Source organism: Balaenoptera borealis, assembly GCF_965194805.1.
Source record: "Balaenoptera borealis genome assembly, chromosome: 21".
Taxonomy (NCBI): Eukaryota; Metazoa; Chordata; class Mammalia; order Artiodactyla; family Balaenopteridae; genus Balaenoptera; species Balaenoptera borealis.
The window spans coordinates 29828425-29853473 of NC_138880.1; the positions used below are offsets into that span (position 1 = coordinate 29828425).

The 25049-nt window shown below is 39.4% G+C and overlaps 1 long non-coding RNA gene across 1 annotated transcript in view; it reads right to left on the reverse strand.

The window, feature by feature from the left end:
- The window catches only part of LOC309619803, a 123953-nt gene extending 99498 nt beyond the window's left edge, over window positions 1-24455 (reverse strand). The window contains exon 1 of the long non-coding RNA XR_014239247.1: window positions 17059-24455. This is a non-coding gene — a long non-coding RNA (uncharacterized lncRNA). The remainder of the gene's footprint in view (window positions 1-17058) is intronic.
- Window positions 24456-25049: the final 594 nt, after the last annotated feature.

Here is a 25049-nt window from a genome sequence, read left to right on the forward strand (position 1 = left end):
GGGCACACCCCTACGTCTGGAACTCACTGCATCGTCTCTGGGTAAAATGAGGCTACTTTTCTTTGCCAAAAATCAGTAGAAGGCTTCTACCAATCAGAAGTTTCAAGAGTATCTCAAGATTCAAGACAGCCAGGTTCATCCACCCAGATATCCCTACCTTAGCATTCAGGGCCCAGTCTGCATCTCAGGGCTCTGATTCTCATTTTGGAGCACGTGGGCATTATGCATGCATCTCCCTTGAAGCCTCACCACCACAGTTACAAGGCAATTCTGCCCCTGAAGTTTAGCATAGTCTGCTCTGCTCCTATAGATAAGAAAAGCTCTTTAAGTCAGTCATGAAAAGTCCCTCGGATGGATTTCATGGTGCACCTTGTGATGGAAGTTCACTGCCCTAAACCTATTATTTTCTTTGGTCCCAGATTCCAAACGTAGTTAATCTAAACCAACTCACTCTACAACCCTCGTTCTTTTCTTTGCTCTCCATGCTATTCAGGTGCCGTTGTACACTAATGTTTCACTTCCTACCTCTTTCTCACCACGACTAACCACAGATAAAAGCCTTCATAATTGCAACACTGCTTAAGCCAGCAGTTATCACTGTCACATCTGCACCAGGATTTGGTTTGTGTGTAATGTTGAAACTGTTAAATAACACAGATACAAAATCCCGACGTGACTGTCTGTGTTCTAGGGCCAAACGTTAACTTCTGTCTTAGCTTTAGTTTCTCAGAAAGAATCTCAGGCAAAGGCTCCCATGCTTCTCCTTCACTAGGGGATATAATCTCAAAGAGAAGGAGTAATTGACAAGGATAATGTCGAGGAAAAGTATGGAGAAGCAATGAATTAGCTACTGCTAATTGCAACATCCTCCAAGAAGAGGAATAAACTGCGTCTCTGGAGAGACTGTCTGGAGGAGAAAAGGGGAGAATTTACCATCTGGCTCCTACATCTCATTAGTCAAGAGTTGGCCCATGGGACATGAAATAACCCACAGTTCTGAGTTTCACAACCGTCCTGCCAGGTAGGGGTCCCATCATGTCCCAGCTTTGGCATCAACAAGAAACCGCGGGGCAGGACACACAACAGAGAGAGAGGGGAATTATAATCTCTGCTCTGAGAGGAAACAGCTATATGGCCAAAGAAACTGAAGCAACTGGCTCATCGACCAATGGGAATAGGAGAGCACAGATGGATCACGAGGCTGGATGTTAAGGGTATTGAACTGAAGGTTAGAGATGTATAAATAGGGCACATTTATTGACACGGTGTATGCAGGTCACAGGGCACATGGTCAAGGGTTCAGCGTTCTGGCAAACACACCACAAAGCGATCTTAATAGTTCACTGAGCTGCTCCTTGAACCAACTCTGACACTCAAAGCCTTGTCCAGTCAATAAGGTAAATATGCCAGAAATGTCTTGGCACAGTACTGAGGGAAATATCAGTCGTCTCAGGGAAGTGAGAATGTTAGAACAGACTTACTATGTAAGAACTCAGAAACTACAGCCAACCATGTTCCTCGAGATGGTCCAAGGACACGCCCTTTACTAAGGAAATAAGGAATATACTTTTGAGAGAAGTCAAATAATATCTGAGGAAATGCAGGCTATTTTTGTAGGCCAAGGTGGCTGTAAGATGTGCTGCCATAGACTGAGTTCCCTAATAGCATTGAGGGTGATAGGATTCCAAAAATGGCATGGTGACATGCAACACATTCTGAGGCAAGGCGATATAATTACTGCAATGGCGAGTAAGGCTAATGGGCCGGCAATGGATATTTGACCATAGTGTTTTCATGGTTAAGAGAGATGGACAGGGGCTTCCCTGGTGACGCAGTGGTTGAGAATCTGCCTGCCAATGCAGGGGACATGGGTTCGAGCCCTGGTCTGGGAAGATCCCACATGCCACGGAGCAACTGGGCCCGTGAGCCACAACTACTGAGCCTGCGGGTCTGGAGCCTGTGCTCCGCAACAAGAGAGGCCACGATAGTGAGAGACCCACGCACCGCGATGAAGAGTGGCCCCCGCTTGCCACAACTGGAGAAAGCCCTCGCACAGAAATGAAGACCCAACACAGCCATAAATAAATAAATAAATAAATAAATAAAGAGAGGTGGACAGCCAATTAGGGTGAGATGGACGATAAATTGATGGACAGATCTATCCTTCAGTCAATCTATCTATCCATTGATTGATCGATAGATAGAACTTTTCTGTGCTGATATGTCCTACACAGCCTGGTGGACTGAAGGCTATTATCAGCTGACAAATGGAAAATCATGGTTCTTCACCAAGTTTCCAGATCAAAATCAGTCCACAGACCAAAAGCTCTCTGCAATGTCACCACAAGTATATGCCCAAATACTTCTTCAACTTTTCTCAAAGAGATCTATGACGATTTTCTGGGTAGCTGTGCCCTGGAGACAGAGATAAGGATACCCAGATATTTTGAGGATTAGCAGGAATGAAGCCTGAGCTGACACTGATACCAGGAGACAGTCATTACCACCGTGATCCTCTGGATAGAGGGGGGGCATCTGGAGGTTATGTGATAAATGGAGTTTTAGCTAAGGCCTGTCTCATAGTAGGACCAATGGATCTGAAGATCTACCCTGGGGTTATTCTTCTGTTTTTCCAGTGTATAATAGGAATATATGTGCAAAACTATCACCTGGCAAAAAAAAAAAAACAAGATAACGAACAACTCAATTCTCTTGGGGATGAAGGCTGGATTACTCCACCATTTAAGCAACGAAGATCAGCCAAAATACTGGCCAATGGTGAGAGAAAACCGAAATGGATGTTGAAGGGTTAGAGGATGAACATCAGTTACAACCTGTAGCTTGTTGCACTCTCCATTTTGCCTGAAATCTCTGTAGCATCTACATCTGGCTGCCATCTTGGAGGAGACTCTGGGACAAACTGGACTTTTCAATCTCTTCTCAGAGAACGAGTGACAGCACCTGTTCTCACCCTTCTGGAGATCCCATATTGCAACAGGGGGGCCAGCTCTAGCGGAGGGAACAAGTGGTGCCCAGGAGGGGGTCTGTCAGACGCATCCCACGAGCCACATCAAATTTTCTTGGCCTTCCTTACCTACGGCCAGTTCTAGCCATTGCTAGGGATGGACTCACCTGTGATTTAACCAATTTCCACTCAGACACAACTGGGGAGGGCTTTGTTGCTTGCCCAGACTGTGGTCCTCTCTCTTCCTTTACTGGTTATGATGGTGCATGAAGCTTGTTTGGCACCCAAGGAGGTGAAATTTTTAAGTTCAAGGAAGTTAATGCACACTGGTGTAAATCTTCAGCCAAGCGGAGGTGTGAGCCAGTGGGATCATTTTTCTCCCTTCTTCCTCTGGATGCACTGCCCTAAAATGCAACTCAAATGACTTCTTGGTACACAAAGCCAAGGATTAGCCTTGGGTTGCACTTGGGGGCAGCTGCTTGCCTGAGTTCTCCGTCCTCTGCTTCCCTCTTCCCTGACCCTCAGTCCTATTTCTGGAATTGTCCTCTCTAATATGTTATTAGCACATAAGCCACTGCATTAGCTGCTGCTTCCTGGGAATCCCAGGCTAGAAGAGAAGGGAATCAACAATTGGCATTATGTGTATACAACATGCTCATTGTTAAAGAAAACACAATAGAATCATCAGATAAACATGTTAAACAAGTTAGAGTTCAGCAAATTCGTCAGCTACAAGATGATCTCCAACAATGAATTAGAAAAACATCCTGAATAGAAGATATCATTCATAGGAATAGTATTAAAAACAGTGACAAATTAGTGCAGAAAGAAGAAAATGTAACTGATTATATACAAAGTAAGGAGTTCCCATTCAGTCACAAATACAAAGGAAGCTTGCCTATGATAGAGATGGCTTCAAAACAGTGGGGAAGTTTTAATAATAGAATCTGAAACATTATCTTTTTAATATATCATACATGGATTTCAAATGAATGCTTTGTGAAAAAAACATTTTTATTTGATCATGACCTATGAATAAATGCAAATTTCATTTCCCTGCAGCCCCAGATTTCAGGTTTTTGTTTTTTATGGGAGCCTACCATAATTTTAATTTTGTTCCTGCAGAATAAGAAGCAAATGTGTCTTCCAGCAGTGTGGAGGAGGGCAAGTGAGGGAAACAGAGCTCTGAGTCTGGGTCGCTGTGTCACCACCAACAGAGCCCTGCTGGCTTGTCTGTAGGTGCAAGAGCATCAGAGTGTGAACAACGGCTTGAGCGTTTCAGGTGCTGCCCCTTTGGCTTGTAGTATCCACCTGCAGTTTAAGAAAAAGCCTGGCAGTGTAAAAGGGGGAGAGTAAATCAAATGCTCTGTTGTCTCAATTTTCAAAATGATGGGAGTTGGAGCAATTTCCACACCTTTCTTGTATGCAGGTCAGCTGGGGGATTTAAGTGACATGGCCCTTACTGTGATGAGTTTCAGGCACTCATCACAGCTGGCCTAAAGCCTAATCACAGACTCCCGGTAAGGGGACCTATGCTTGGCAGGCATTTCTGGGAAAGAACATACAAGGGTTCTTCTGGAAACATCTTCACAATACGTGCATCTCCGGAACCCTATGGTGGCCCACTGCTGGGGTCATCAGTGCACCTGCTCGCCTTGTTCCCTGGAGAATCTGTTATGCTGTAAGGGAATCTCTCCCTGCGTGAAAATGGATGGATCAACCTCAGAGTACTTCTAAAAAATGGGCTGTGCTTTCTGCATGTGTAAAAGTGCATCACAGGAGTGACAATACCGTTTGTAGCAATGGAGACGGTAAACGTCAGGATGTGACCACTGGCCCTCGGGTTCTGTCTCCGTTGGCTGCCGTGGAAAGCCAGCGAGGGAATCACTCCCATGACTGGATGAAGATGGTGCTGAGATGGAGGCGGGGTGGTGGTGCTGGTGTTAGTAGTTGGTAGTTAAGGCCACGTACCTACCGGACACTTACCATGAACCCCAAACTGACCTAAGCCCGTTATGAGCACGAACACATTCAATCCTCTCAAAGGTATTATGAGCTCAGCACTTCTGCTATCCCATTGGGAAAATGTCATCCCATCTAACTCTGGGTACCATCTTCTCTCTGATGCTCATTTGCCTTTTATCCATCAGTTCCCTCTGACATGTAACAAAAGCCCAGGAACAGAGGTAGGAGAATTAAAGGAACCTCACACTTAGGTGTCACACCTACCTTATCTCCACGAAAACTGAAAGTCTTTACCACTTTCTGTTAGTGTCCTAGTACTAAGGGCAAACACAGGCATTTGAAAAAGAGCCCTGAATTAAGACCAATAAAGTATCTTTAAAACCTACTAAAAATATTAAAAAATGAAGATACAAGGGGAAAATGTAAAGGCGAGACCTTCTGTTTCAAAACAGCTTTCTTGAGTAAGGGAAAGTGGATACTATGCTCAATGTGTGGTTGTGTGGTTGTGTTTGTGGTTTTCTCCTCTTCCTCACTTTCATAGTTTATCAAGGGAAGCGTGTTCCGTAATTAGCGTCAACTTAGGGGCAGACTAACCTTCAGGTCTCCACATATTTTCCCCCAGTTTCTGTACATGGTAAGATGTCATGCAAATGTTTAAAGTGCACGGTTCAGAAAGTACTATTAGTTCTCCAGACACGGTTTCTGCTCATAAACATAATTACTCACAGGAACATTTTTTCCAGGAGTGACTGGTGTGACTTTTCCGTTTGTACAAGAACAGCGCCTAACATCCAACTAAAATGCCAGAGCGAAGACCAGACTGTCTCGGAAGCCATACTCGTCTCATTTTAGACAAAACGCCACAAAGTTTCAGCCTGTAAAGTTTGGATACCAGAGCAGGCAAGGGACCGGCCAGCTGACATGAAGGGCTCAGGCCAGCTTTCTGGTTTGTCTCTGGAACTGGGCTCAAAGGAGACTTTGCTATTTGACAAAAGTCCTGAATTCCTCAGGGCTGTTGTGTTGGTGAACATTTTGGCCACCGGAGCCCACCCTTTCCATGTGACAGATTCTCAACCCAAAGCCTTCAATGAATAAACTGGGAGAATGATTACAGAGCTTGTCAAGTAATTTACAAAGTATGGTTTAACATAATGCGTCATTCCATTCTGGAAAAGTTGTCTGTCATTTTTTCATCTTCCAACTATATGCCTCTCTATGAAGAGAAAAAAAAAAAAAAAAAAGTTGTTCCTGTTGTTTGTTTGTCTGTCTTTTTTTCAAGTTTGGACGCCCTGTTCCGGCTTCCACTAGCAAATCAGGCGGCTCAGTTTGGCAAATGACCCTCCATGAAGATACGAACATCATGCAAGAAACTCAACATCGCACGCTTCTTTTAGGGTAAGCAACTTAACGGAAAACAAATCGAATGGCCACTGAAACAACACGAATGCCAGCCCCAGCCCCGGCTGGCCCTGCAGGCTGTACAGATCAGTGAAAAGGAACAGGGGTGTTGCCGCCAGACGCATCTAGGTTCAAACTGCCTTCCAAAATTCCAACATTTACTAAGTAGACAACTCTGGACATGTACCTTAACTTTCCCACACCTCTCTTCCCTCATTTGTTAAGTCACACAAAGTCAGCATCCTTTTACTCCAATGTGAGAATTAAATTAATGTTCAAATTCTCTGGACATAGGATATGCTCAATAAATAACTTCTATCCTGCCACTAAACCCTTGTCATTTCCATCTTATGTAAAAAGAATGTGATAACTTGGGTGGAAAGCAAAGAGGACTGGAAATGCTTTGATATCAACTCTCACACAAGATCCGAGCTGGTGCTACACAGAATATTAGGGTCGCTGGACCAACACGTTTTGAAAATTAAATGGTTTGGGCTGAAGGACAGCAACGGGGTTCATTCTTTCAAAAGAGTTTTGAGTACATACTATGGGCAAGTCCCTTTTTCCAACAAGCCCTTAAAAATAGTTATGAATCAGGTCCTGTTCTCAGCATGTTAAATACTTTATTTGAATTATCGTAACAATCCCAAGAGGCATGTAGTATTTATGGTACCATTTCACAGATGAGGAAAAAATGGCATAGAGGTGAAGCAGGAAATGTAGCAGGTTCCCAAGCTACAGGGCAGAAGAACACACAGACTACGATGGCCATGTTTGTTTGGGTTTTTTTGGCTGCTCCATGCAGCTTGCAGGATCTTAGTTCCCCGACCAGGGATCGAAGCCAGGCCACGGCAGTGAAAGCGCCGAGTGCTAACCACTGGACCACCAGGGAATTCCTGATGAACATGTTTGTTACAACTACATTCTCTGCCTTTTCAGTTACCAGGAGCTGCTTACTACACTGACTTCCTGTCTCTGGTGAGATCAGTTTGTAATTTTTCTTTCTGTTGAATTTTATTTGTGATTTTTTTTTTTACCTTTCACATGTCTCAACTGTATCAGTTTGTCCTAATTCCCTGCCTCTTGCTTAATTTTTTTTTTATTATTTTATTTATAAACAATGAAGTATTTTTGGTGCAGCTTTAATGGGTACTCTGAGTATCTGTTCTTTAAAGGGTTTGGGTCAGCCTGGCCTGGCCTGGCTTGTCATGAAGAACCCTTGTCAGCTCTGACACTATTTATTTTGTTTTGTTTTGTTTTTGAATTTTATTTTATTTATTTTTTATACAGCAGGTTCTTATTAGCTATCTATTTTATACATATTAGTGTATACATGTCAATCCCAATCTCCCAGTTCATCCCACCACCATCATCTCCCCCCACCACTTTCCCCCCTTCCTCTTGCTTAATTTTTGTGAAGGTCAGCTAACTGCTGCATCTGCCTCTGACATTTTCAAATCTCTATATAACCTTGTCACATTTTATCAAAGACTCTCTCCTTTTACCCACGTAAATTCAAGCCAGATTTCTGATAAAAATGTCTGCACTGTCTCCTCAGTGCATGGAGTATAAAATCCATACACTTTATGCTGGTGCGTCAGACCATCCATAATTGTGCTTTGACGTACCTTTATTTTTTTTCCTGCATAATCCCATCCTCCCAAAACAATCTTATTCTTGAACCCTGGACTCCTTTTCTCTCTTGAAATGGACCCTACATTTCCTTCCTTCCCAGCTCATAAAACATCCCTTCCTATCACCTCCACCTCTTAAAATCATATATTTTTTTCTTCAAGGCCCCACTTAAATGCATCTTCTCAAAATCACCTCCTGAATTTTCCCAAGTAGAAGTATTTTTCTTCTCTTTAATGACTTGGGAGAGTTTGGCCTAAGTTGGATTCTGGATCTGTCACATGCATTGTGTGTGCCTTTGGATGAGTTATATCATCTCCAGGATTCTCCGGTCTTTATGTAAAAATCAGTGAGCCCCTCAGGAAACTCCGAACAAGATACCTGAAGATCTCCGGCCTCATCATGTTATGATTCTCACTTTTCACTGAAAGCAGATGAGGCCAGCACACTATGACTACATAGTGTCCTTAAGTGAGTTACACTTAGACCTCTGTGCCCGTCCTCACAGACAGACACGACAAGGAAGAAAAGCAGGTGTCATCTCCAAGTCTTCTGCTCAAATAATTTTTTTAGCTATGACTTTTGCTTTATTATTTTTATAAAAATTAGATAAAAGCATGTCTTCTAGTGTACCAAGTTAAGAAATGATTGCAAAAGTGATAAAAAATGAAGTAAGTGGGAAATGACCTCTTCTGTCTTTCTCCGAGCACAGGGGTCATGCCACGCCAGCTCTAGAGCAAATTATCCTATGGGTGACAAACCCCACCCTCAGACTGATGACAGGGCCAGCAATACTGGACATTTCATTCAATAAGGAATCTTGTAAGTTACACCCTTCTATTTGTAACTGACTCTTACTGTCCTAAGGTTTCTAACTTATTGCAATCACATAAAATAAGGTAAGATCTTTCCCAAGAGGTGAGATAATTCTAAGGTTGACAGAAGGTAAGTTTTGAGCTCATAAGACTGCTGTGAAGATATAAATAAAATAAGGTATGTTGAGTACCTAGCACACTACAAAGCATATATTAGACAGTCAGTAAAAATCCCCTTTCCTTTTTTTTTCTATTTTTACCAACACTTTGTTATGCCCTAACAACATGCTTTTAAATTTGTCTTCTTTCTTTTACATACAAAGACCTGGACCTCTTTAATGCACGCAATTTGATGAGTCTTCTAACTGTGGTGGGCCATTCTTCTTTACTGTCCAAGACTGTGAACTCTTCGTGGACAAAACCCCCAATTTATTCACCATTGCATATTTACCCAGTTTTTGCATAGAGTAGTTATTAGTAAATGTTGGAACTAAATTGACTCTGCTAAGTTTGATATACTGAGACTACACTTATACTTTTAGCTGAAGAACGACTGGGGAACAGTTTGCACAGACTTTTCATTGAACTAATGAGTGAGCTCAATATGCAAATAGCTTAAACAGGCAAGACAGGAATTAACACAAAGACTGTTTTGTTGTGAAACTAACCAGGCATGAGTTTTGAGTTTAAGAGAGCCTCGCTTGCTTAGGCATTTCTAAAGACCTGGATGAATGTACTACATCTTTCACACTGTCATATATTTTTATAAATTTGTAAAATCACAGTTGATTAAAAAACCTTTCTACTTCCTCTCCAATTTGTCCTTTGCCTCGCTTTTGCTTTTATTGGGTAAATGGCAGTGGATGCAGATACTTTCAGTATCCAGTGAAGGAGAAGTTGGGTGGAGAAACACATTTAATCTGATTACATGGTTTGCAGCTACTCTGTGAACCACTCTTCCAGTATATAAATGGTTTCCAGTTACACTTCTTTAGCCCATGGTGCCAACCTACACAGCACTGTGACAAATTTTCAGGGAAAGGAGATGAGTCACTGTTTGGACATAGCCTGGCATTGTAAATACACGGGTAGTAGAGAAAAAACAAAGTTTGAAATGTGTGCATCCAACAGCTAGACTTGCAAAAGTCTTCTAATCATCAGATGTGTAAAAAACATAGACAGAAGACCTGAAGATACCTCCTAGAAGGAGTATACTTAGTAATCTAGTATATAAATCAATATAAATGCAGGTGGTGGATTGAACAACTAGCCCTATTTCTTCATGTCTCTATCCATCCACATTTCGCTATGCTCTTGTTACAGGGAAATCACACTTGCTCAGCCATCTCTTCACTCTTCCAAGTGGCATACTTTGCCCAAAGGAATGAGGTGGAAATATCAATGTGTCCATTCTGGCCTGGGCTTTCAGAGACAAAACATAGTTCTGCTTGTCTGCCTTCCCTCTGCAACTGCCATGAGCAAAATATGCCCTGTTTAGCTCCCAGTTCTAGAAGAAAAAGAGTAGAGCCACCTGGCTGACCCACAGAACTTCAGTGAGAAGCTAGGTTGTCCCAGCCATCTAGCTGAGGCACCCAGACCAGCCAAGCACCAGGCAACCCATAGATCCATGGGAATGAATAATTCTTACCTAAGCCACTAAGTCTGGCAGAGTTTGGTCATGCAGCAGTGTTACGGAAGTAGATAAATGAATGATCCAATATGATCACTCCCTTTTTTGTTGGAGATTGTATGACATAAGTTTATTAGCACTGAAACGTTTGAGAACAGTGTAATTGAAGTAAAGTGTACTAAGTGTAAAGTTGTATGTTTTAGGAACCCAAGCATCCCCAATAAATTTTGACCAGTAATAGTAGAGACTAAATTTTGACCAGTAATAGTAGAGACTAAATATCCCACTGTGTGAATTGGCCATAGTTTGTTTAAACATTCACCCCCTGATGAACATTTAGATTATTTCCAGCATTTGGGTAACACAAACAAAGGTGATAGGCACATTCACGTCTAAGTCTTTATATGGACATATGCGTTCATATCTCTTGGGCAAATGCCAAGGAGTGGAATGAATGAATATTTGGTAGGTGTGTATTTAGCTTTTTAAGAATTTGCTGATCCGTTTTCCAAAAATCGTTGTATCATTTTATATTCCCACCATCATTGTGAGAGAGTTCTAGTTCCTACACGTCCTTGCCAAGACTTGGTCTGGACAGTCTTTTTCTTTTCTTTCTTCTTTAGTTATTCCAACAGTTGGTTAGTGATTTCTCATTGTGGCTTCATTTGCATTTACCTAAAATGACTAATAAGTTGAGTATCTTTCAAGTACTCAATTGCTATCTGGATATCCTCTTTGGTGAAGTGCCTGTCCCAGTTTTTTCCCATTTATATATAGGGCTGTTTTCTTATTAATGAGTTTACATCATTATTTACATATTCTGGATACAAAGTCCTTTATCAGCTGTCTGATTTGCAAATATTTTCTCCAAGTCCTTGACTTGTCTTTTCATTTCCAAGCAGAGTCTTATTAAGAAGAGATGTTTTCATTTTGATAAACTCCAATTTATCAATTTATTCTTTTATAGATAATTCTTTTGGTATTGTACCTATAAAATCTTTGCCTAACCTATAGTCATAAAGGTTTTTTTCCCTATATTTTTCTTCTAGAGGTTTTATAGATTAGTTATGCCATATTTTGAATTAATATTTGTATATGGGACGAGATACAGAGTAAAGTTTGTTTGCTTGCTTGTTTTTGCCTCTGATTCTTAAAAAAACTATCTTCTTTTCCACTGAATTGCTATTGCACTTTTATTAAAAGTCAACTGACCGTATACACGTAGGTGTTAACCTGGAATCACTATTTTGTTCATTGATGTATATGTTTATCTTAATGCTAGCACCATATATATATTGTATTATAATATAAACTGTATTATAATATATATATTATACATATATAATGTATTAGATTTGTTGGAAATGTGTTAAAACTTTTTGCATCTATTTTATGAGACATATTGTTCTGTATTTTTCTTGTAATATCTTTGGTTTTTATATCAAAGTAATTCTGGCATCATAGAATGAACGGTGAATTTTCCCTTCTTTTCAGTTTTCTGGAAGATTTTTGTATAGCATTGATATTATTTCTTCATTAAATATTTTATAGAATTAACCAGTGAAGACATCTGGATATACAGATATTTCAGGGGAAGGTTTTCAGCAATAAATTCCCTTTCTCTAATAGTTGTAGAGTGACTCAGGTTATCTGTCTTGTGTGAGCCTTGATAGTTTGTGTCCTTAAGGAAACTTTTCCACTTCATCTATGTTGTTGTATCTATCATCTTGAAGTTGTCTGTGATATTCCCTTATTACTCTCTTAATAGCTTATTATCATTTTAATATGTTTTATTGTAAATATTCACTTTTCTGTTCATAACTTTGTATTCTTTGTCAAAAAAGTATTTAATCTTATGGAAATACATATTCTGGAACTGCTCCTGTTATTAACCTGCATAATCTTAGAGGTGGCTGCTCTTCTCAAATGTACTTTGCTGCTTCAAGAATATGTGCAGGACCACCCTTCCCCAACTGGCCCACCATCAAGTCTCCTCCCACCAGAAGAAAAGTGGTAATGAAGACAGGGTCAGCAGGTGATATTTTTGGAGGATATGTGGCTATTGTGACTAAGTTTTCTGAGCACAAATCCATTCATCTTCTAGAGTGTCAACTCTAAAATGCTGTAACTACTACTGACCAGAATTCCTTCCATCACGAACACCAGATATGATTTAGATACTACCGATCATGTGCACTAAACAAGTACTTGCATTAAGAATTTGCATAAGAGAAGAGGAGGAGCTATCAGACATATGACTGCCACGGTCAGCTACTGTTTACCTGTTCCTGATACCTTTTACAACAACAGTAAGGTAAAACAAAGAATACACCATGAAAATAAAATATATGAAATACAAAGAACAAGAGATGAATGACTAATCATTCCATGGGACTTATAGGTCTTTTGTTACGATTTTCTGCTGTGCTAATACCTGAGCTTTTAGCTCCTTTCTATTTCTTTCAAAATATATTACTGAAGATTGTTTCCTTAATTTAAAAGACACTTTAATGTTTTTCCAATTTCATAGATTATCTGTCCATACCATGCTCTTTGAACAATCTCTCCACCTCCCCACTCACACACAATATAATGGACCTCTTTTACCATTGATCCTCAGGGAAAGATAATTCAAAATTGTCCATAACCATTTAATACAACCCCAAATGTGTTTTGGGCACATTTTCACCCAATTGAATACTTAATCATCCATGTCATACTGGCTAACTTGGTATATTACCATTTATTACTCCATATTGAAAAGTTCCTCTATCTATAGAAACATATACCTAATGGTCTTCCAGGATTCTTTCATTGCAAAATTTTCAGAGACATTAAGAAAATCTGCTATCCATAACATTCCTTTTCAAATCTCTGTATGTGTCAGGTTTTATTCTACTTATCCAAAAGCTGATGACTATGAAAGGTACAGGATTTAATATGTCACACCAATTTCACTCTCCTACAAAATTCCTTATATCCACATCACACTAAGGAAACCCTCATAGACCAGGTGAGGAATTTTCATGGAGTAAATTAAAGAATCAGTATTTTGAAGACGGGGCCAGCTCCCAAGTGGCATCTACCTGTGATATATACATGTATTCACAATACTCAGGAAAAATGGGACCTTGTTTTTGATATAAAAGTACCAAGATTATGAATGGTCATAGGGGTGGGTAATTAGAAAGTTTGGGAGAAATGCTCAAGGACTGAAGTCAGGGCAAGTTTTAGTTCCTCAGCAGGACTGGATTCTTGAGTACTGGAGACACAAGAACTGATGCCATTATAACAGAGCCTCATGAACAGAGGCAGTGTAGCTTAGTGGTTAACAACAGACTCTTGGACCACATAGATCGAAAATGAAATTCTCACCCCTCTTCTTCATGTCCTCGGGAGAAATTTTTTTAATCTCTCTAATTACAAGTTTCCCAATCTATGTAATAATAGAACTTACCTCATATTCTGACAATAATAAATAAATAAGAACTAATGAAAAAAGTTAGTACAAAACTTGACAAACAGAGGACAAAAATGTTAGTGCCACAGACTGGATATTTGTGTCCCCCCCAAATTTATACGTTGAAACCTAATCCTTAACATGCTGCTATTAGGAGGTGAGGCCTTTGGGAGGTGAATAGATCATGAGGGGTAGGGCTATCGTGAATGGGATCAGTGCCCTTACAAAAGGCACCCCATAGAACTTCTGTGTCTCTTCTGCCAGGTGAGGACACAGCAAGAAGACAATGTTTATGAAGAGGAAGTGGTTCTCATCAGACACAGATGTGCCAGCAACTTGATCCTGGACACCCCAGTCCCCAGAACTGTGAGCAATGATTTCTGTTGTTTACAAGCCATCCAGTCTCCGGAACTTAGTGACAGCAGCCCCAGAGAGTTGGCCTGTATTATCTTAGCCTGGTTTAGAAACAGAGGCACTGAGAGGTTAAGAACAGCCTAGTCTCCACCCAAGTAAACAGCAGCTTCCACACTCAAGCCAGGCTCCCTCACTCCAAGATCTCGAGAAGTATTCCCACTCTCCTACTGTCTTATTCCATCTCCACTTTTGCGGAAGCCTGTCACTTGTCACTATATTCTTGCAGTGGACGTCCCAACCTAAATACGTAAGGTATATACATGCCTGCACAGTCCATAGGGATGATGTGAACCCATGTCTGTGCCTGGAAACCCACAGCATCCTTCCACCTCGACAATGCACAGCACAACAACCAGAGATGTGCAGTCACACGAGAAAATGTAACGTTACAGAGAGAAAGGCAGAAAAGGACAAGGTAAGTGGAATGACTTGAGACTTACAGACTGAGAGAATTACAGAGACAAGAGAAAAGACACCTAGTAAGGGTGCTCGCAAGCATTCAAGACACTCTACCTAAAACGAGGAAATGAGACAATAAACAAAGTTGGAACTGGGTGAAAAGTGATGTGGTGAGAGACTGTTGTTTTCACAATCATCAGTCCTATAAATTAGACTTTTTAGTATTGAAGTATAGAATAAAAATTACAGGTGTACAGCTTGAGTTATTATCTCAAAATCGATACACCTAGGCTAAGAAATAGCCACAACCCAGAACAGAATTATATGTATATATGTATACATATACATACAGGTATATAGATATATGTCATTACATGCATCTATCACTTGGATTTCAAATGCTATTATCGATTTAGTGATGATTAACTTGATTATAGTTATAAGGATATTTATTTACTTTCACCAATAGGATAAGTTTTTCTGAAAATTATTTTTAAAATAAAAAAATTCAGGATTTCATACTAAGAAAATGAAAAGCCCAAATCCTTCCTGGATTCAAACTAAGAAAATCATAACCCGAATCCTACCTGGCAACATTTCAGATGGTTTATGACCATTTTCCACAATGATATACCAAGTGAATCTCATGTTTATAGTAGATTCCAGTGAAAATCACCCTTCATTAAACAAGGAGGACAGCAAGGAAAAGATCATATCTTTTGCATCTTTTTAGACCAGGAGAGAAAATGCATTTACAAACAACAAGGTGTTTTTTGTTTGTTTGGATATTGGTTTGTTTTTCTTCCTTCGGGAATACCGCTTGGACCTCAAGAAGAGCTACCTGTGAAGTTCTTGAGTCCAACCAGTAAGAGCCATGAGTCCGATGCCACCTTCTAAAAGACACACTCTCGTGGAAAGACTGCACTCTTGGGCGCATAGTCAGACTTGTGGCATTCAGTCCTAACACAGGAGGAAGGTGAACCTGCGCCTCGTCACACCAGATGCTAATCGCAGTCACTCTCACGGGCGGTCGGCGCCCGGAGACGGAGAAGGAGGCTCCCTAGCTTCTGTCCTGTGAGCGCCCACGTTGAGGCTGATAGAAGTTATAGGTGTGAAATGTGCTGCTTCTACCTAGAAACTTCTGCCTCCCAGAAGTGACCACCTCTCCACCTCAGGTATTCGTTTAAACACAGGAAAGGGAAGAAAACACTGAGTCTTAAAGAGATGAGTCCCATTCTGCCCCTGTGACGACCGATGTATGTGTCAACTTGGTTAGACTGTGGTGCCCAGATACTTGGTCAGAGACCGGTCGAAATGCTGCTGTGAAGGCATTTTATTAGGTATGATTAACATTTAAATCGGTAGACCTTGAGAGTACACATTACTCTTTAAACTGTGGGTGAGCCTTAAGAGCAAAAGACCTTCAAAGAAAAAGACTGAGCTCCTCCAGAGGAAGAAGAAATTCTGTCTCCAGACTTGGGCTTCGACATCCACCTCTCCCTCTGCCCCCTGCCCGCTGGCTGGCCCTGCAGAATGTGGACGTGCAAGCCCCTCCAATCACGGGAACCAACTCCTCAAAATAAAATCCTCTGTCTCTCGGATTGGCTATAACTGTCTTTCCATCTATGATAATAACGACTGCATCACATCTTCTTTGCATGCAATTTATATGTAAGGCAAGTTTATGCATCATGACAGCGGAGGTCTTCCTGACCTTCACTCACCCCGCACGGCTAATGCAGGGTGATGGGGACCTTCTCTCCCCCCTGTCATCAGGGCTCACGGTGACAGGCGATCCATTCATGCGGTGCCTCCACTCGTTAAGGTGACTCGTGCACTGCCTTTTAAAGTGTCTGCCCAGAAAAGACTCGGGTACTTTTGTTCCTATTTCATCAGCCAAAATATGACATTATTTCACTTAATTTCACAGAAGGTTGAGAGGTGCAATTCTATCATCTACCCAGAAGAAAGAGAAATGATGTTTTGTGAGCAATAGTAATAAAAAGCAGTGTGTGGCCTTCTGAACATGTCCTTTATGTAAGATACGCTCATCATGTGCCCAAGGGTCTTCATCACTCCCATCAGGCCAGTGTGTCAAGGTCATAGCCTGGGATCTGAACCAGTGCTCTGTTCTCGTATGATATTCTACGGGTGCCACTCTTGGCAGAGAGACGCCGAGCCAGAATGAAAGGAAACCCCCCTCGCACTCATACAACCCATAGTAACAGAACAGTCACAAGATCACCACAGAAAACACCTCCCTCTCGGAGTGGGGAGACATGTAAGACTCACCAATGTCACCAGTCCCTGGCAGCTCTAAAATACCACAGGGACACACTGCTGGGGTGGAGAATTTTCTCTGGTTACACCGGATGCTTACCTTCAGGGGACCAGGGTCTGCCCTCGGGAGAGGCCTTACTTTTCCATGTTCATCCTTGGCCACATCTGCAGTAGACGACAGAGAAGAAGCTCGCCTGGGGTCCGAGCAGGTGGTCCAGGCTGCTTCTTGCCAATGGAACATGGGAAGCCTCAGCTTTGCTCTGCAGACTAAAGGGTCACAAACATGTCTTGAGACTAAGATTTTGGTGTCTTTGGCAATAAAACTCTCTTAAGACAAATCTTATGTATTTGATGACCATCGATCTTTACTAAAGATTTTTTTTCTCCAACCAAAGACTCACTTCTTCCATTTTGTTTTTTCATGGAGATGCCTCGGAATGTAAATACCACTGTATGTGGGTAGTTTCCCTAAAATGGACAGAAATTTCTTTCCCTGCCCTTATTTCAGAGAAAAACTGATATAAGTAAGAGAGATAAACCAGATGCAATTTTAGTAAAAGAAAACAAAGAAGCTAAATGCAGGCCAATTAACTCTGTGAACAATAAAACCAAATATCAATCCAACTTCAATCACAAGATTCATAAGTTGTTGATTTCAGAGAAAGTATAGCTAAATATGTTCAAGAGCATAAACTTTTAGGATTTGAAAAGTAATTTCCTCTCATATTATTTGAATTTTAACTGATAACGATAAACAACTGTGACCATGTTGAAGTGACAAAAAATGTGTTTATTTGCAGAACTGCACAGGACGGAATATAACATTTTTTTGTAAAAATGGGTATAAAATTATAAACTATTGTCCTGTGAATACAGATAATGCAACATCACTCCAATAGGGTCTGAGCTTTCAGGATTCCATTTTATGAAATTATACAATTAATGGAGCAAACATTCCATTATAATATTAGGAGAATAAGAAACTAATCTTTTCATATCAATATTTTTCTCTTAGTAGAGAAGCTACTTACTTGGAAAAGGGAGATCAATGTGACATAATTGCCCCCCATTTTATTATTTTTGAATGCATTTCAAAAATATATTTTCCATTGGGATTTAAAGAATAAGTACATATATGTCCATTTGTTTTCAATATTACTCGAATATTAAGTGTGAAATTAAAGAAGACATTTCTTAGATTTTATTTAAGAAACATACGATTTTAGTAGAAATTTAAAATTGTGTATAACATTCAGGTGAAAAGCACATACAACAGTGCATCAGAAATATAACTGTAAAGATGGAAACTTAACCCCTGTTTAATTTAAAACTAAAAAGATAATAAACACAGTGGAAAAATCTAAATGTTTGGCAACTAATCTTAATCAAGTATTGACTTAAACGTGAGTTATGCTAAAATATGAGCACTTTAAAAAAGCCTTCATGTTAAAAGATGTTAAAAGTTTGTCTAGTAAAGCAAAGTAAGCTTTTATTAAATTAAACTTTTTATATGAGCTAATTGTAGACTCACATGCAGTTGTTAAGAATAATAAAAAGAGATTCCATTTACTCTGTATCCAACGGTAATATCTTGTACAACTATAGCACAATATCATAATTAGGATATTGACATTGATGCCCTCAGGGTGCAGACATTTCCATCACCACAAGCATCCCCCATGTTGCCCTTTTAAAGCCACACTCAATTCCCTCCCACTTCCCCCTCACCCCCAGGAACCATTAATCTGCTCTCCATTTCTGCAATTCCTTCATTTCTAGACTATGTTAAGTGGGTTTATCCATCATGTAACAACCTGATACTGACTTTTTCACTCAACATAATTTCTGGAGATTCATACAAGCTGTTGCCAAGTAACATTTCATGGGATGGTTGGACCACAGACTGTTTAACCATTCACCTGTACAAGGACATCTGGGTTGTTTCCAGTTAGGCCTATTAAGAAATCTGCTGTAAACATTCACAAATTTTCTTGTTTCTTTTTCGTATGGACATAAGTTTTCATTTCTCTGGGATACACACCCATGAATGCAATGGCTGGATAATGTGGTAACTGCATATTCAGCTTTTTAAGAATCTGCCAAACTAGTTCCCGGAGCGGCTGCACGATGTTACATTCCCACCAGGAATGCATGTGTGCTTGGTTTCTCTGCCTCTTTGTCAGCGTTTGAATGTTATCGCTATTTTTTATTTTAGCCATTCTGATAAGTGTGTGGTGATATCTCACTGAAGTTGTGCTTTGCATTGCCCTAATGGCTAATGTTGTTGAATATCATTCTCCGGGCTTATCTACAATTTTTATATCCTCTTCATTGAAATGTCTCTATGTATTTTGCCCATTTTCTAATTGGATTAATTTTTTTAACTACTGAGTTTTGAGAGATATTTATATATTCTACAGACTGGTGCATTGCCAGATATACGGTTTGCAAATATTTTCTCCCAGTCTGTAGCTTGTCTTTTCATCCTCTTGAAAGGGTCTTTTGCAAAGCAAAAGTTTTAAATTATGAGAAAGTCCAATTTACCTGTTTCTTTTTTCTTTTATGGATTGTTTATGTGGTGTCAAGTCCAAGAACTCTTTACCTAGCCCTAGATCTTAAAGATTCATTTTGCCTTTCTCCCTAAGAGTCTTATAGTATTAATTTAAGTCTGTGATCCATTTTAAGTTAGTATTCGTGTAAAGTGTGAAGTTTAGGTCCAGGTTTGTTTTTTGTTTTGTTTTTTGGCCCATGAATATGCAATTGCTCCAGCACTGTATTCTGAAAAGGCTATTCTTCAATTGAATTGTTTTAACCCTTTGGTCAAAAATCAGCTGGGCATATTTGTTCACATCTATTGCTGAGTTATCTATTCTGCTCCACTGATTTATATTAAACTCTTTTTAAGAATTAAAAAATATAGGGACCTCCCTGGTGGCCCAGTGGTTAAGAATTCGCCTGCCAATGCAGGGGACACGGGTTCGAGCCCTGGTCTGGGAAGATCCCACATGCCGTGGAGCAACTAAGCCCGTGCGCCACAACTACTGAGCCTGCGCTCTAGAGCCCGCGAGCCACAACTACTGAAGCCCACACGCCTAGAGCCCGTGCTCCGCAACAAGAGAAGCCACTACAATGAGAAGCCTGTGCACGGTAATGAAGAGTAGCCCCCGCTCGCCGCAACTAGAGAAAGCCTGTGCGCAGCAACGAAGACCCAACGCAGCCAAAAAATAAGTAAATAAATAAATAAATTTATAAAATACATATATACATATATCATGAAGAAAAGTAGAGTATTTAGTAGTTAATTCCTTTTGTTAATTGTAATACAGAACAAACTGCTCTCATATTCCATTTCCTCTCTCCTCTGCAGAGTCAGCCTCTATTGCACACAAGTGAGGCCATGTAAATGAGTCAGATCCATAGACTTTATGTATGGAATGTGGATAGATTTTACATAAGCCCCTTACAGTCCTGGCTCCTAAAACCTCTTTGGTAATCCTACATGCTTTCACTTTCCCATCTATTGGGTTGGCCAAAAAGTTCATTCCATTTTAAGTAAAAATAAAAGACACAGTTTTCATTTTCACCGAGAACTTTACTGAACAACGTATTTACTAACCGAACAAACTTTTTGGCCAACCCAATACCAGCTAACGAAGGACTACTCAATGACCATAAAGGAAAGTGGGGACACAGAGACAAGGATCCTGAGCTCCTGAATGACTGAGTGGAGTAGATCCCTTCCCCCAGCTAAACTCCAGTGCATGTGCAAAATAAACTACCTCTGTGCTAAGATATGGAGGTTGTTCATAAAAGCAGAAAATATCCTGATTTTCTTATCCCCTCTCCCTTAATGACCTGGGATTCTACTTCTCTATAAAGCATTGCCACATATTCCAAGAAATCGTAGCTTTTACCCAACATCAAATAAAAACAAGAAGTCACAGCCAGTGACGTTCTGTTTGGCCTACCTCTCCCACAGACACCTACAGCAACCCGCTGACTCCACTTTATCAAGGCAGGACACGTTTTGGTTTCTGAGTGACAGAATAACGCCAACTGCATATGTGATATGAGTTAGTATGCGTCTTTCTATTCAACAAACAAGGAAGTCTGGTCTAATTCAAAACTGCCTGCTTCAGGCATTCCGAGGAGGGAGGGAAACAAATCAAAACGGGAACACAACATACTAAAATGTACGGGGTGCTGCAAAAGTAGTTTCAAGAGGGAAGTTTATGGCTATAAATACCTATTGATACATTAAGGAAAGTGAAAGATAAATAAACAACCTACCTTTATACCCCAAGGAACTAGAAAAGGAGGAAAAAATGATCCAAAAGTTGTTAGAGGGAGGAAATTACAAGGATCAAACATAAATAAATGAAACGAGACTAAAAAGAATAGGGAAAACAGTACAGCTACATACAAAATAATCTAACTGGACCACTTTCTCACACTACATACAAAACTAAACTCAGAATGGATTAAAGACTTAAATTAAGACCTGAAGCCATAAAACTCCTAAAAGAAAACATAGGCAGTATGCCCTTTTACATTGGTCTTAGCAATTTTTTTTTGGATATGTTTCCTCAGGCAAGGGAAACAAAAGCAAAAAATAAACAAATTGGACTACATCAAACTAAAATGCTTTTTGCACAGCAAAGGAAACCATCAACAGAATGAAAAGGCTGCCTACTGAATGGGAGAAGATATTTTCAAACAATATATCTGATAAGGGGTTAATAACCAACATATACAAAGAACTCACACCACTCAACACCAAAAAACAAGCAACCCAATTTAAAAAATGAGCAGGTGACCTAATAGAGATTTTTCCAAAGAAAACATACACATGGCCAACAGACACATGAAAAAGCACTCAACATCACTAATCATCAGGGAAATGCAAATTAAAACCACAGTGAGATATTACTTCACATCTGTTAGAATGGCTATTATCAAACAGACAAATAGCAAGTGTCGGTGAGGATGTGGAGAAAGGGGAACCCTCGTGCACTGTTGGTGGGGATGTAAATTGGTGCAGCCACTGTGGAAAACAGTATGGAAGTAGCTCAGAAAAATTTTTTTAAAAATGGACTACAACATGATTCAGCCATTTCACTTCTGGATATTTTTCCAAAGAAAACAAAAACGCCAATTTGAAAAGATACATGCACCCCTATGTTCACTGCAGCATTATTTACCATAGCCAAGATACGGAAGCAACCTCAGTGCTCATCAATAGATGAATACATAAAGAAGTGTGGAAATATATGCAATGGAATGTTACTCAGCCATAAAGCAGAATGGAATCTTGCCATCTGCAACAACACAGAGGGACATAGAGGGTATGACGCTAAGTGAAATAAATCAGACGTACACTGTATGATTTCACTTATATGTGGATTCTTAAGAAACAAAACAAAACAAACAAACAAAAGCAAAACCAACCATAACAAAACAGAAAAAGAGTCATAGATACAGAGAACAAACTGGTAGTTCCCAGAGGGAAAGAAGGTAGGGGAGGATGAGTGAAATAGGTGAGTGAGATCAAGAGATACAAACCAAATAATAATAATGATAATAAATAAATAAAATTAAAATAATGGAGAAGCTCAATGAAACTAAGAATTTTTTAAAAAGATAAAATTGACAAACATTTATTAGCTAAATGAACCAAGATTAAAATAGAGAAGATTCTAAAAAAATCAGGAATGTAACAGAGGCATTACAACTGATAAAGAAATACTAAGGATCATAAGAAAAGAGCATGAAAAATGTTATGTCAACAAATTAGATAACCTAGAAGAAATGGATAAATTCCTACCAAGACTGAATCATAAAGAAACAGAACAGACCAATTACTAATAAGGAGATTGAATCAGTAATCAAAAACCTCCCAACAAAAAAACATCCAGGACCAGATGGCTTCACTGGTGAATTCCACTAAACATTTAAAAAAGAACTAATACCAGTCTTTCTGAAACTCTTCCTAAAAACAAAATAGAAGCAAATACTCCCAAACTAATTTTATGAGGCCAGTATTATCCTGATACCAAAACCCGACAAGGATGCTATAAAAAAGAAAATTACAGGCCAACACCCATGATGCACACAGAAGCAAAAATCCTCAACAAAATATAGCCAACCAAATGCAACAGTACATTACAAGGATCATGCATCATGATCAGGTGGGATTTATTCCTGGGATGCAAGGATGGTTCAGCATACACAGATCAATAAATGTGATAAACCACATTACAAAAATGAAAGGCAAAAATCATATGCTTCTCTCAATAGACACAGATAAAGCATTTGACAGAAATCAGCATCCTTTCATGATAAAATCTCCCAGCAAACTGAGTACGTAAGGAGCATACCTCAATATAGCAAAGGCCATGTATTACGAGCCCACCACTAATATTATATATTCTATAAAGAAAATTTGAAAGCTTTTTCTCTAAGATCAGGAACAAGACAAGGATGTCCACTCCCACCACGTTTATTTAACATATTGCTGGAAGTCCTAGCCAGACCAATAAGATAAAAATATTTCTTAATATTACAATTACCAAGTATTTCTTTCAGAGGTGAATTTGAAGGGATGGATTCCCTTTTCATTCTGCCTATACTTACAAAAACTAAATGTTTTAGTTAAAAACAATAGACTATCTCAAATCAGACAACAGGAAACAGTTTCAAACTGGAAACATGAAATCCAGATCAGGGAGTATGACCATTAAATTTGCAGCCAGGTTATGATTATTATATATAATTTTTCACATAGGAAGCTAATTTTATTAATAACACAAAAATAGCTTTTTGAAACTATATTAGGTTGTATCTAAGGAATGTATATAGTTCCACCATTAAATGTTAATTAAATGTCCTATTTTTTCTTCTAATATAAACCTGTACATTCTTTTTTTTAAATTTTTTTTTCATTATTTTTAATTTTTTTTTTTTTTTTTTGGCTACACCATGCGGCATGTGGGATCTTAGTTCCCCTACCAGGGATCAAACCCATGACCCCTGTGGTGGAAGCACGGAGTCTTAACCACTAGGCCACCAGGGAAGTCCCTAAACCTGTAAATTCTTAACATTGCTTCATTTTTTAAGCTCTTTTGAGGTACAATTGACAAATAAAATGGCATTATATTTAAAGTCTAAATATGATGCTTTGATAGATGTGTACATTGTGAAAGGATCTCCTCCATTAGGTTAATTAACACATCCAGCACATGACATATTTACCTTTTTAAAAAATTTTGTAAGGACGCAAATTATACTCTCTTGGCACATATCAAGTATACAATACAGCAGTATTACCAACTAAGGTGACGATGCTATTCTCTATCATTGCACCCTTTGTAATTCATCAGGATCCTTGTCTAAAGGCTTACACTCGTTTGATGCTCCTAGAACATAACTCCTTAAGGACAGAAACCAGAGATTTTATAGAATAACGTTAGCACAGTCCTAGCAGGAATGGTGTGTGTGTGTGTGTGTGTGTGTGTGTGTGTGTGTGTGTGTGTACAAATATATAAATATACATATATATAAAATTTAATTAAATGCCTGAATGAGTGGTTGGCACTCAGTTAATTTCGGATAAATGAGTAATGCAAGACAGCCCCCAGGAGGCCAACAGAGAAATAATAGAGCGTTTGGAGGGTTTATTTCCTACAAATAAAACATATTTGACATGAGACAAACCAGAACTATTGTCATGGGTTCAGGAAACACAAGAGGTCTAGGAATTTCAGTCTTCCATGTCCCAGATAGAAGAGAGAACTGGACTTTGCTGAAAAGCTGCAATGACTACTACAAGAAAAAAAAAAAATGCAATGAAAATATTCTTCATAAAACATTTTGCTTTTCAAATTACATTTAGTGACCTAAGGTAGAAATTATATTTACATTTCTTTCTATCAGACAGTGTTTATCAAACTAGGGTCCTATATAATAATTTGAACATTTGTATTTTGGTTTAAAATAATACAGTTTAACCATAGTTAGAGATTATCCGGACGATTACCCTTATGGACTGAATATTGTACCCCCTCCCCCAAATTCATATGTTAAATCCTTAAT